This window comes from Gavialis gangeticus, unplaced genomic scaffold, assembly GCF_001723915.1.
Source record: "Gavialis gangeticus isolate Ggan-Ray unplaced genomic scaffold, GavGan_comp1, whole genome shotgun sequence".
NCBI lineage: Eukaryota > Metazoa > Chordata > Crocodylia > Gavialidae > Gavialis > Gavialis gangeticus.
The window spans coordinates 41,095,182-41,107,238 of record NW_017729033.1 but is presented as its reverse complement, the minus strand read 5'-3'; the positions used below and the strand labels follow the sequence as shown (position 1 = coordinate 41,107,238).

The window sequence follows — 12,057 nt, the reverse complement described above, 5'->3', positions numbered from 1 at the left end:
TCTCTGAATTGATTCAGAACTTTTAATGGGTCACCCAGTTCAATTCAGATTTGGAGAGTCGGCCACCAAATTGGGCCAAATCTCCTCTGAATTGAATTAGCTACTGAAACTTCGCACAACCTAATAGCTATGCCTCTTTTCTACCATAGGTATTTTCCATGCTTCTGGGCTTTGCTGGTTGGTCACCTCCCCCGCCACCACCCTTTTTTCTGCTATGTGTCACAGTGTTTTTAAGCCACCCCAGAGGCACCAGGTGTTGGCTATAAGCAAGGCTGGTAACTTTGACTGGGATGTACCAATGCTCCTGGTGGGACCAAAGCCAGATGTTCCTGGCTAAAGGGTCTTGCCCATCTTCTCAGGGTCAGACTGATCACCATATTTGGGGTCAGGAAGGAATTTTAGTTCATGGCCAGATCGGTATGGACAGTGTAGGTTTTTGCCTTCCCAGGACCTCTTGAGAGTATACTGACATTTTACAGAAGCAGGACATTGGCTGCCATGGTTCCCCTACTTTACTTGTGGCAGGTTAGGGCATTTAAGTCTATGTCGTGTCAGGGTTGTGGGTAGTCTTATGCAGAATACAGATTATGGTATAGGATTGTTTGGATAGGGATGATTCTGCCTCATGCAGGGGATTCGAGTAGATGATCTTTGGAGGCCCCTTCCAGCTCTACATCTCTATGACTGTGAAATGGAAGAACTTTAATAGGAATCATAGAGGTTGTCCCTGAATAGCCTATAGGCATATGATGAAAACATTCTCCAAAGAGTGTGTAGATATAGATCTGAACCTCCTCAGGAGGAAGAAGAAATTAAGTGCTAAGTACTAGGCCATTACAAGACAGAAAGTACAACTATCTTCAAACATTTTTAAAACATGGCTCATGCTCATTTTTTGAAATAAAAGCTGTAGATCAGAAAAGGGATTTGAGCTGTAGATTCCACCTGGATAGACGTGTTTAAGCCCCAAAAGAGGGACATTATTTTGTACAACAGTTAAAGTCCACGCATGCACAATATGACTAGAGGTGAGAAGTTTCTAGAGGGTTTGAATGCTCAAACTTGATGACATCATGACCTACTTTGAAGGTCTGGGCATGCACAGAATATAATGGTAACGCAACTGTGTACCAATGTTGATATGTTAATCAATAAGGCAGTTATGATAATGTTGCTTGTATTGGTTTGAAATAATTAAAAATACTAATCAATTCATACTATTGCCCAGGTTTGAATTTGATTGAATATTGTGCACAGGGCGATGATTGGACCACTGGATGAGTGACAGGTGGCAGGATGAGAAGGCTATAAATCTTATCTGGAGCAGCCAGCAGACACTCTGGAGGCTCAGACTCAGCCTCGCTCTCATTCTCATTCTCACTCTGGGCTCCCGGGCTGTAGGAGTTCATTGAGCACAGGTTCCTTGCTGTGACCAAGTCGTTGGGATTTAGCTCGCCAAGGCTTACCTGTTTCACATTCTTTCCTTTGGGCTTCAGCTATGGAAGCTACAGTTGGGTAAAGTATCAGCCTTTCTCTATTTGAGCCTTTCTCTATTCTTAATACTTATGCAGGAAAAAGCTAGAAATCCTCAGGGACTGTCAGAGGATTTCTCCTGCTGACTAGGCCCAGAGTGTTCTTGCTACTATCTGTGGTTTCTAGGTTGTCTGTGATGTTGCATAGCAGTTAACAGTGTAGCTCATTGTAACGTGTAGTTGATTGGTTGTGTGACATGGGACATTGGGTTTGGGATGTGTCTCAGGTTGTCATCTTGTCAGGGGTATTTTGCTGCGTTGCAGCTTGGGCGTTATGGGAATATTGCACTGGGTAGTTGTTGTATGGGTTTTGTTGTCTAATATAGCTTATATTGCTCAATCTACCTGTGTTGTAGTGTGTAGCTACTCTTTCTAACTCTGAGTAGGATCAGGCAGTAGATTAATGATCAGGAAAATTAACTCACTTTAATGCTTTGAACCTGACTACCTGTGGGTCACAGAGGATTAACAACATCTCGGTATTAATTAGCTAACTGGCATCCCCATGGGCAGTCCTTCAATTTCATATATGGCCAACTTAAGCATTTATTTTATGGGCAACTTCTCACTTAGCATGCCAGTTTAAAGTAACTTCCTTACCAGTGTCCCAGTGGTTTCAGAGCCTATTCCAAGGTCCCTGCACCTCTCCATGAACTGTATAGCAAGCCCACACATATACCACAAAGTTAGAGTCCACTCTATTGTAATACCTAAATTCCTTTGTTAAAATAATCCCCTAATACTTAAGTACATAATTTTGCTCCAAAGTATATGATGCCATGTTTCCCTGCATCAAGGAAAAAGAGAATGGTTGTGGATGTAGAAGTTAGTAGATGAGCAAATTTTGGTTGGATGCCAAACAAATTAGAGAGGAATCATTAAGTGAGAGCCGTTCATATGCTGGAGAGGCAATTTCCTTGTATCAAATGAGCAATCAATACTGTTACAGAGAGGTCAGCCTTCTCTAGACTACTCTGTGTGCTGACACTTGGTGTATGTGACATTTCATGTATTTCTGTCATGCAACTACTGCATTCATACAAACAAACAAAAAAACCAAACAAACAAAAAAAAAAAATCACTCATTGTTATTGTTTCTTATTGCTGTTATTATCAAGGAAATAAGAATCCTTGTCAGGGACCAAGGAATCTACCAGGCATTGGATAGAACTAAAAATGTTGTCCCAAAGATGGCATTCATTCTTAAGTATGTCACTACCACATTTTTAGGGCCTGGGTTCCTTGGATGCAAGAGCTGGCATTTCTATGTCTTTTACTCAAATGAGGCATGAGTCATGGAAAAGGAAGGGTTAAAAATTAAGAAGATGAGGAAGGGAATAGGGATAGATTAGAATCTTATGATCAAACAAATTTATCCTACCATGGTGAATTTAGGATTGAAGGATTATAAGAATATAGTCCTCTTAATGTGGGTCTTTAAAAAGACACTGCAGTAACTTAGTGACCAGGGAAGCAGTAAATGCAAGTAATTTTTACGGGGTAATTTCAGACGGATAGGAAATGACTTGTCATCTAAACACCCTGTCTGACTTGCCAGATCCCATCACAATGAAAAGGCAATTAACTGATGGATTTAAAACTTCTTTTGAAAAGCTATTCTTCAGTGTTAACTGGTTTGAATTTTTTTTTTTCCAAACAAGAAAAGCTTGTGAGGGTGGGGCAATGCTCAGATATTAGTTTGCTTTCAATGTAGCCTCTCTTTTCTTAACAATTTCTTCCCTAATAAAAAGGCCAGATACTTATCTGACTACAGGACTTTCTAATACTTCCATCACTTGGAGTGAAACTTTTCGAAAGATTTCTATAACCAATACAGAAAGTCATGGTAAATTAACTTACTGTTTCAAGAAGAAAGCATGCTAAAAACATTCAAATCTTAGATTTAAGAAGTCAAATTTTAAACTTCCGCTCCCTGTACAAAGTCATGAGAAACAAAGGTGTGCCTTTTCAAGTCTCCAGCATCATAGAAAATTAGGGTTGGAAGGGACCTCAAAGTCATCTAGTCCAGCCCCCTGCTCAAAGCAGGAACATCCCCAAGTATAGCACTCCAGCCAAGGCTTTGTCTACCTGGGTTTTAAAAACCTCCAAGGGTGGAGATTCCATCACCTCGCTGGGTAACTACCCTCATACTGAGAAGTCTATTCCTAATATCTAACCTAAACTTTCCTTGCTGCAACTTGAGACAGTTACTCCTTGTTCTGTCATCTGCCATCACCGAGAACAGTCGAGCTCCATCCTCTTTGGAACCATTCTTCAGGTAGTTGAAGGGAACTTAAATTCCCTCTCAGTCTTCTATTCTTCAGACTAAACAAACCCAGTTCCCTCAGCCCTCCTCACAAGTCATATGCCCCAGCTCCCTAACCATTTTTGCTGCTTTACACTGGACTTTCTCCAATCTGTCCACATCCTTTCTGTATTGTAAGGCCCAGAACTAGACATAGTACTCCAGATATGGCTTCACCAGTGCTGAATAGAAGGAAATAATCACTTCCCTCAATCTGCTGGCAACACTCCAAATGCAGTCCAGCATGCCGTTTGCCTTCTTCGCAACAATGGTACATTGTTGGCACATATTCAGATTGTTGTCCACTGTAACCTCCCCGGTCACTTACTGCAGAGCTGCAGCTTCAACAGTCAGTTCCCATCCTGTACCAGTCCATAGGACTGTTCCATGCTAAGTGCAGGGCACTACACTTGTCCTTATTGAATTTCATGGATGGGTCCAGATGAGTATGCTCATGTGATATGTGGTGCCACAGATTCCAGTGTCAAAAAATCCCATGCCTGAAGAGTGTGGGACAGCAGACAAGGAAGCAATTTGCGCTGTGTGAAACTGGAGCCTGGCAGGCCATAGTGATACTCCAGGTGCTAGCCAGGGCCCCTGCAGCCAGATTGCTGCTGCTGGAGCCCAGAAGGCCTCCAGGACCCCAGATAAGTCTGCTGGGGCCAGCTCAGGTGCTGGCCCCAGCCCTCTCCCCTACTTCACCCAGGGCAACTTTCTGCACATCATAGCGCGCATGTACAGGCATTCTCTGGGGACAAGTAGCAGCGGCACAATATTTGTCTCTGGGGAAAAGCATGTACACACTGGTCTGGACATACCCCAAAAGAGTTATTTTGGTCCAATCCTCCAATTTATCTAGGTCTCTCTGAATCCCAGCCCTACCTTCCAGCATATCTACTATTCCCCTGCTGACAGTTCACTCCAACCCATCTTCCAGTTTGTTAATAAAGATATTGAACAAAACTGGACCCAGGACTGACCCCTGTGGCACTCCACTTGACAGTGACCCAGGTGGCTGCTAACTAGACATTGAGCAATTGATTACTACCCTTTGAACTTGACAATCTAGCAAGTTTTCTTTCCACTTTACAGTCCATTCATTTAACTCAAGGTAAGCAATTACTTGGGCTGGCAGGCCAATTAATAAGTTCCAGTGATCCGTCAAGGGCCACACCTCTGTCTCCCTTTTCCCATATCTGCCTCCCAGGGCTTCAACCAGCATGGAAGCCTGAACCTGTTCATAGCTTCAACATGCCCCCACCCCATCTGTCCAAAACCAGAGTCTTACCACCTGAAACTTTAGTACCCCACCCCAAGTCTGGACCGGGCAGTTGCTAGCCAAGTCCACATCTGGCCAAACAGCTGGCAGCTTCTAGGTTACAGCTCCAGGCATAGAAGGTGTAGGGGGCACAGTGCAAGGTATGCTACAGCTGCATCTGCTTTTACACTGGTAGCAGCCCTGACCAAGAGAGAGAGATGTTGTTGCATGTTTCTAATCTATATGCAACAGGTGCTACATGAAGCTCAATGTAAAACATAAATAAAGGTTAATAGTCTAAATGGGTATGCATTACAAAAGGAACAAGGAGATAGAAAACAATAGTGCAAATGATACAGGAAATTAATACCTCTCTCATAGCCACAGGCCAAATTTACAGCAGAACTCTGCTCTGAAAGGAAGTTGGTGGTTTTTGAGTTCTTTGGAAAAATATAGCCCTGCCTCTTGGCCTGGAATGTATAAACAATTCAAGCCCAGTAACTCATCCTGTGAAATGTCTTTACATCAAAACTGATTGGAAAAAAAAGAACACAATGGACTGATTAATCTTACAATGAGACATTGAGGAGTGAAAATACAAAGTTCCATGCATAGACTTTCGATAACATTGCCAGGTTTTTCTGTAAAGTGACACATTTCAAAATGACATGCCAAGTCTTTACTGCAATACAGTGTATTATTTGGAAGTGCTCTTTTGAGAATCTGGGTGAGAAGTATATTCCACAGATGAACTCATACTAAACATGGGGTATGCAAACCAGTTCTCCAAAGCTAAACCTCATTAACATATTTGTGTTAACCTAGATTGTAAGAGTAATACTTTTGCTAATACCTTAAAAAGCTATTGACGGAGAATTAGTAATTCTTTGACTTTTTATTTTAATTTATTTTCATTTTTAAACTCTAGTCCTAATATTAACTTCATTTTTGCAGTTAGACCAGAAAGATAAGACTTGGAAAAAAAAAAACTTCTAATCTTTACAAAAACATACATTAATACGCTATAATACACTACAAGTACTTGAAAAATGGAGAACAAAGTAATTCTGACATTTCCCTTTCCTTATTCTTCCCCCCACCCTCCCTCTTTATATTCTTGTGTTACAAAAGGTTTTAAATTCTGACCAGCACTACAGTGCATACAAATGCAGTTGTCTTTGTTTAATACTGTTTTACCTGTCAAAACAATTGATTTGATGAATAGATTGAAAGACTGTCTAGCTTCACTGTAGTTTCTGGAATACTACCTTTAGTTGTTGCCAAGATGCTTTGTTGTAGCTTTTCACAAGAATAAAAGTGACCCTTGTTACACCTACTAGAGCAATTTAAAATCTTAGGGAGGTTACAAGTCATCCAATCTAACAACAGAATTAAAATACCACAAGTCAGAGCACCTTCTATGGTTTTCAAGTTAACTTATATACAGATTGAAAAAAAAAAAAAGGCAGAAGCATGAAAGGAAAAAAGTGCCCTGTCAAACTCAGTTGTGTGACTTCTTCACAAACCCAAGAAGAATTTGTGCTTTTTTGTTATAAGACCAAGAGTGCTGAAGTTACATTTGCTTTAGTAATTTAAAGCTTTCTTCTATATCCTAGTTTGTAATACTGCAAGACAAAACTAAAAACATAGGATAATGAAACAGAAAAAAGTATTATGTCACACTGAAACTATTCAAGGCTGTAAAGACAAGTTTGCATATATTTAGCCTATTAATATCCTCAACAGTAACAAGAAATTAATTCCATGGAACCCCCAAAGATGCAGAGCTAAAAGAAACCTCATGGAATTATCTACATCCCCAGTAGGCATCTGTCTAACCTATTCTTAATAACAATGAAAAAGATTCCACAACATTCATAAGTAGTGTGTTACCAATGTTTCACCACCTTAACAGTTAGAAAGTTCTTCCTTATATGCAACCCAACTCTTCTTTGCTATAAGCTGACTTTTTATTTGCCCTCCCCAAGTAGCTGCAAAGAACAAATGGTAACTATTCCATTTATAACTTTTTACATATTCAATATGAATGTCCTATTCCAGTCTTCTCTTTCTTGAAGAAAATCAGTTCCTTTCCTCATTGGTCATGTTCCCTATATGCCTTATTCATGCCACTCTGTTCTGAATTCTCCATTTCTCAATATTCTACAACAGGTGCAGTGTCCCAAACTAGACACTGTACTTAAGCTGAAGCCTTACAAGCACTGAATAGAGCACAACAATTGCCTCTCAGATCCTGAATATGACGTTTATGTTAAAACATCATTCCTTTGATATCTGGCTTTTTGCAAAAGATTCACACATTGGATGTATAGTTTTGTAATTGGACACTATTTCTGTTGTGTAGTACTTCACACTTGTTTTTATTGAATACTGGATTTTATTGAATCTTGTGGAATTCATTCTATCAAATTGGTAAAGATAATTTGGAAGAGAAAATCAGAATTCAAAAAAGTGCTAGCCAATCCCATGCCACAGGTAAGTGCCATTTACAATTCGAGAAGTTCATTGACTGTTCTATTATTAATGAAAATATTTAATAAAAAAAACTGGGATCAAGGAAAATTCCAAGGAAGCCACACTTGATATGTCTTCTAGTTTGATACCTACACCTTGAGAATTACTCCTTGAAAGTAACATTTGAATAATTATTTAACTAGTCGTGCATCTACTTGATTGTGATTATAGTTCTATAGTTTGCTAATGACAGAGGAGACATTCTTGATTTAAAGCTATATTGTAAGCTGTGTCTGACTTATCTGGTAGGCCACCTACCTGTCCCATTTTTTTTCTCTATTTAAATTATTTTTAATAGAATCACTTACAGATTTGGTGCTAAATTCAGACCAACTCTATTGATAGTAATAGGTTTCTACCAGTATATTAGGACATAATTTGGACCAGTGTCATCAAAATAGGCAATCAGTAACATTATGTTGCTCATATTCTTGCATTTCCAATTAAGGGAAAAATCTTATTTTGGACTAAAACTATATAAACCTATATGTGACAGGAATTCCTAACAACTTCCCAGTCCCATTCACCAAGAAAAGGAGGGGAAAATACATTGTTGGCTTCTGTACAAATTGTACCAGAACAATGTCATTTTGGGCTGCAGGACAGAAGCACTGAGGCTAACTAACTGGATAGCTAAGAAGAGTATATCTACTGGTTCTCGTAAACACAAAGGGGAAGGATTTGGAAAGCCTTTCCTGCCTGCAAGTGAAAAAACTGCCAGGGAGAAAAACTTGGAGACCAGAGATAGACTGTCTTTTTGGATCCTGCTGTATGCATTATACTAGTGACCTCTCAAGGGATGCTAGACTGACCCAGGAATTCTGATATTTTTCACCTTTCTTTCAGCAGCTCAGGTAGACAATGGGCAAAAGGTTGTAATGTTCATTAGATCCAAATTGGTAGGTACTCATAGTGAGTACTCATTCAAAAGGGGTCTGGTTTCCCGGCAAAACAATAACATTAGGAACCTTGTTCACTTACAGTTCGGTACAGCAAGCAAAGAGCCCCTCTTTCCCACCTCATTAACCTTTGTATGAGGAAAGGATGTAGTGATCCTAGCAATAGTCCTGGACCAGGTTAAAGAGGGATTGGGCTAATGGAAAAATGCTCCACCAGTTAGGACAGATTACAAAAGAAAGATAAAATCTGCACTGGACAAAATTGTCAGGTAGCTCCCATGTGTGCCACTAAATAAAGCTACTGCTTGCTTAAACTACATTTCTGCTGGAGTGCTTTTCTTCACACAGGGTCCACCAGGGCAATTACTCCAGTGATTTTAAGGTACTTATTGCAAGGGCTCATGGCCCAAGCATGTTTGCGGCAACCACTGGCATTTCCTCATTTTACATGCCAGTTAATGATCCATGTTGATCTTTCTTGGTTTAATTTATAAATTGCTGCACAGTTAACTACCACTAAGGGGGCCATGTTCATTGCAGAATGCCGGTATTCAAATCTTGCATAACTGAAAACCAGTTGTATAAGTTCACGTATCTTAAACATTAAATATCCCAAACCCAGGTTCAGATTCTTCCATTGTAAACAAATTTTATGATCTAGGTATACAGGATTTCTCCCCTCGCCCATGAATGATAAGAGAAAAACTGTAAAAAATACCAACATTTTAATGAAGTTACTATATAAGTTATAAAATTCTAATATCCATGCATGTTCTTACATGCTCTGTTTATTTTCAACTTGTTCCAGTTTGAAAAAAAAAATCACAGAAAAAACAGGGTTGGCAGGGAACTTAGGAAGTCACTTCATCCCACTGCTCAAGGAAGGATCAACCCTGTCTAAACCATCCCAGCTGAGTGTTTGTCTTAAACACTGAAATGGGAGACCATAATTTCTCCAGGTAGTCTGTTCCAGTATTTAACCATCTTTATTAGTTAAGATAGTGCGTCTCAACCTTCTTAGACACCCCTCCATAACTACGTTTAGCAGCACCCCATTTAAAAATTTTATTTATTTATTACAGTGTGTAAAATACATATTTGTAACAAATTAGTCCATTATGTTAGCCACAGATGTGGTCATGGAGAGAGTCATCCTCTACCATAGTGCAATGTGAGTGCAGAAAGTGGTAGGCAATTATCCCCTTTACCTGATCTGCCCCAGATTCGACCTCAGGCGTCCCACAGGGTTCAAGAGACAGGGAGATGACATGGCTGAAACACAGAGCTGAGAAAGCAAGGAAGCGAGGGCCATGTCATGACCTCAAGAAGTGCCCACCACTCCAGGGGAAGCCCAGACAGGTTCCTACTGCAGCCACTGCTTACTCTTGCTGTGATTTTTGTAGACTACAGCAGTGGTCAGCAAGCTGCTCAGAGCAGGCAAAGGGGACGTCTATGGGGATGCAAAGGTGAACACCAAAGTTTGGGAAATGCAGGCCCAGAGCACAAGGAGACAGAGGAAACTTAGGAGGGTACTGATCCTTAAGTCAGTACCTGGGGTTTCTGCTCCCCCTGCCAAACCCCTCCTTGTTCTCCCTAGTTACACCACTGAGACCTCCCTTTAAGCCAGGCTGCAGTAGCAGGTCCTCCTACAACAGCCACTTCCTGGTCCAGCCTAAAACTGCACCTGTAGGAAACAGAGATGCAAAGGCAGTTTTAAGTGGCATAACCATGCCAAACCCTCAAAAGGGTCTCAAAGCACCCCAGTTGAGAACCAAAGTGGTTAGGATGTTCTTCCTAACATCCAACATAAATTTTTCTATTTCAAATCTAAGACCATTATTTCTTGACCTGCACCCAGTGGACATGATGAGTGTCACAACCTTTTCATAAACATCTCAACATATTTTAAGGCTTTTGTTTAATTTCTTCTCGGTATTTTTTCCAAAGCTAAAATTGAGTTTTTCCAGACTTTCCTTATAAGTTACATCTCCTAGACCAATGGTTGGCAACCTTTTGCCACCACTGAAAGCTGCTCATGGCCCAGCCTACAAACTGGGCCACAAATACCCAGGCTGTCCTGGCAAATCAGCATATATTGAGGAGAAAAAGGATGGGGGAAAAGCATGTGCTAGGACCTTGGGGGTATGTTGCAGTGAATGGAATAAACAGGAAATACCCCTGTCTTAGATCTGTAATAATTTCTGTTTCTCTCCACTGGAATATTTCCAATCTATCTATGTCTTTCTTGAGGTATGGTGCTCAAAACTGGGCACAGTACTTTAGGTGAGGCCTCAATGCTGAACAGAGTGGAAGAATCACTTCCCCCGACTAGTACACAACACTCCTGATAACGTTAACAGCATACTGGGCACAATGTTATTAATATTTAGTCTACTATACTCCCTATAAGCCTTCTCTGCAACACTGCATCCTAACCAGTCCTTTTCTAATTTGTACATGTATATTTTATTTTTCCATCCTTAGTACAATACTTTGTACTTGTCCTTACTGAATTTCATCAGATTATGTTGGACCATTTCCCTAATGTATCAAGGTCATTTGAAATCATTGCCACCCAATCCATCTTGGTGTCATCTACAAATTCGCTAAGTGTGTACTCATTTCCATCTACCAAGTCATTCATGAAAATGTTAAATAGCACTGGACACAGGACAAACTCCTGGAGAACCTTACTTGATACCATCTCCAAGTCAGGCACTGCATCACTGATTACTATACTTTCATCATGATAATCCAATAAATTATTCACCTACTTTACAACAGTTTCATCTGGATATTATTACAATAAAGTGATTGTCTATGTTTTGTTCCCAAAAGAAAATTACAGCTCAGTAATAAGTTTGAACAACCTTATTAAGCACAGAGGTCAAAGAAGTTATTGTATTCAACTGTAATGAGAGGGGTCCTGGTTTTCTCTGTTTAAAAATTGCATACACTCTGATTTTAAAAAGTCCAAAATCTGCATTTTTCTGCAATGAAAATGAAATGTTACTATATATAGGTATCAATTTGACACAATGTTTTATTGATACATTTACAATTTTAAAGCAATTTGTAAGCCTACCATGCCTCTATCATTATAATAAACTAAACTCTAAATACCTATATATTTTGACATTTGATTTTGTTTTTTTATCATGGAAGCTCAGAGCTCCCTCTGCCCCTTTTGCTCACCAGGATGTGGGTGCAGCTGCAGTTGTCTCCCCACTGCTTTGTGGCACTGAGCAACCCCGATATGCTTGTGCCCTGCCCACAAAGACTTGTGTGGGTGGCAATGGAGCAAGTTGGAGGCCTGTGATACTCCCTGCCCTACAGTATTCCCCCCGCCGCCCCGCCCTGGGCTGGGGCTCCTGCATTGCACCAGGCAGCCTGGACAGGTAAATCTCTGGGGTGGGGGCAGGGGGACAGGACTGCAAGGCAAGGGCTTGGGGACAGTGTAAGGCATGTGAACGTGTGTGGAGGGAAAGGGTGTGCAGGGGTGGGGGGGGGTGTCTGCCCCTCCCATGG

At 40.6% G+C, this 12,057-nt stretch overlaps 1 protein-coding gene and 1 long non-coding RNA gene across 2 annotated transcripts in view; one reads left to right on the top strand and one right to left on the bottom strand.

Annotated features, from left to right (window-relative positions):
* SLIT2 (slit guidance ligand 2) overlaps positions 1–12,057 on the bottom strand; it is a 629,104-nt gene that overhangs the window by 518,007 nt on the left and 99,040 nt on the right. The window lies entirely within an intron of this gene.
* Positions 7,318–12,057, top strand: part of LOC109303791 — a 48,812-nt gene continuing 44,072 nt past the window's right edge. Inside the window, exon 1 of the long non-coding RNA XR_002099224.1 lies at positions 7,318–7,591. This is a non-coding gene — a long non-coding RNA (uncharacterized LOC109303791). The remainder of the gene's footprint in view (positions 7,592–12,057) is intronic.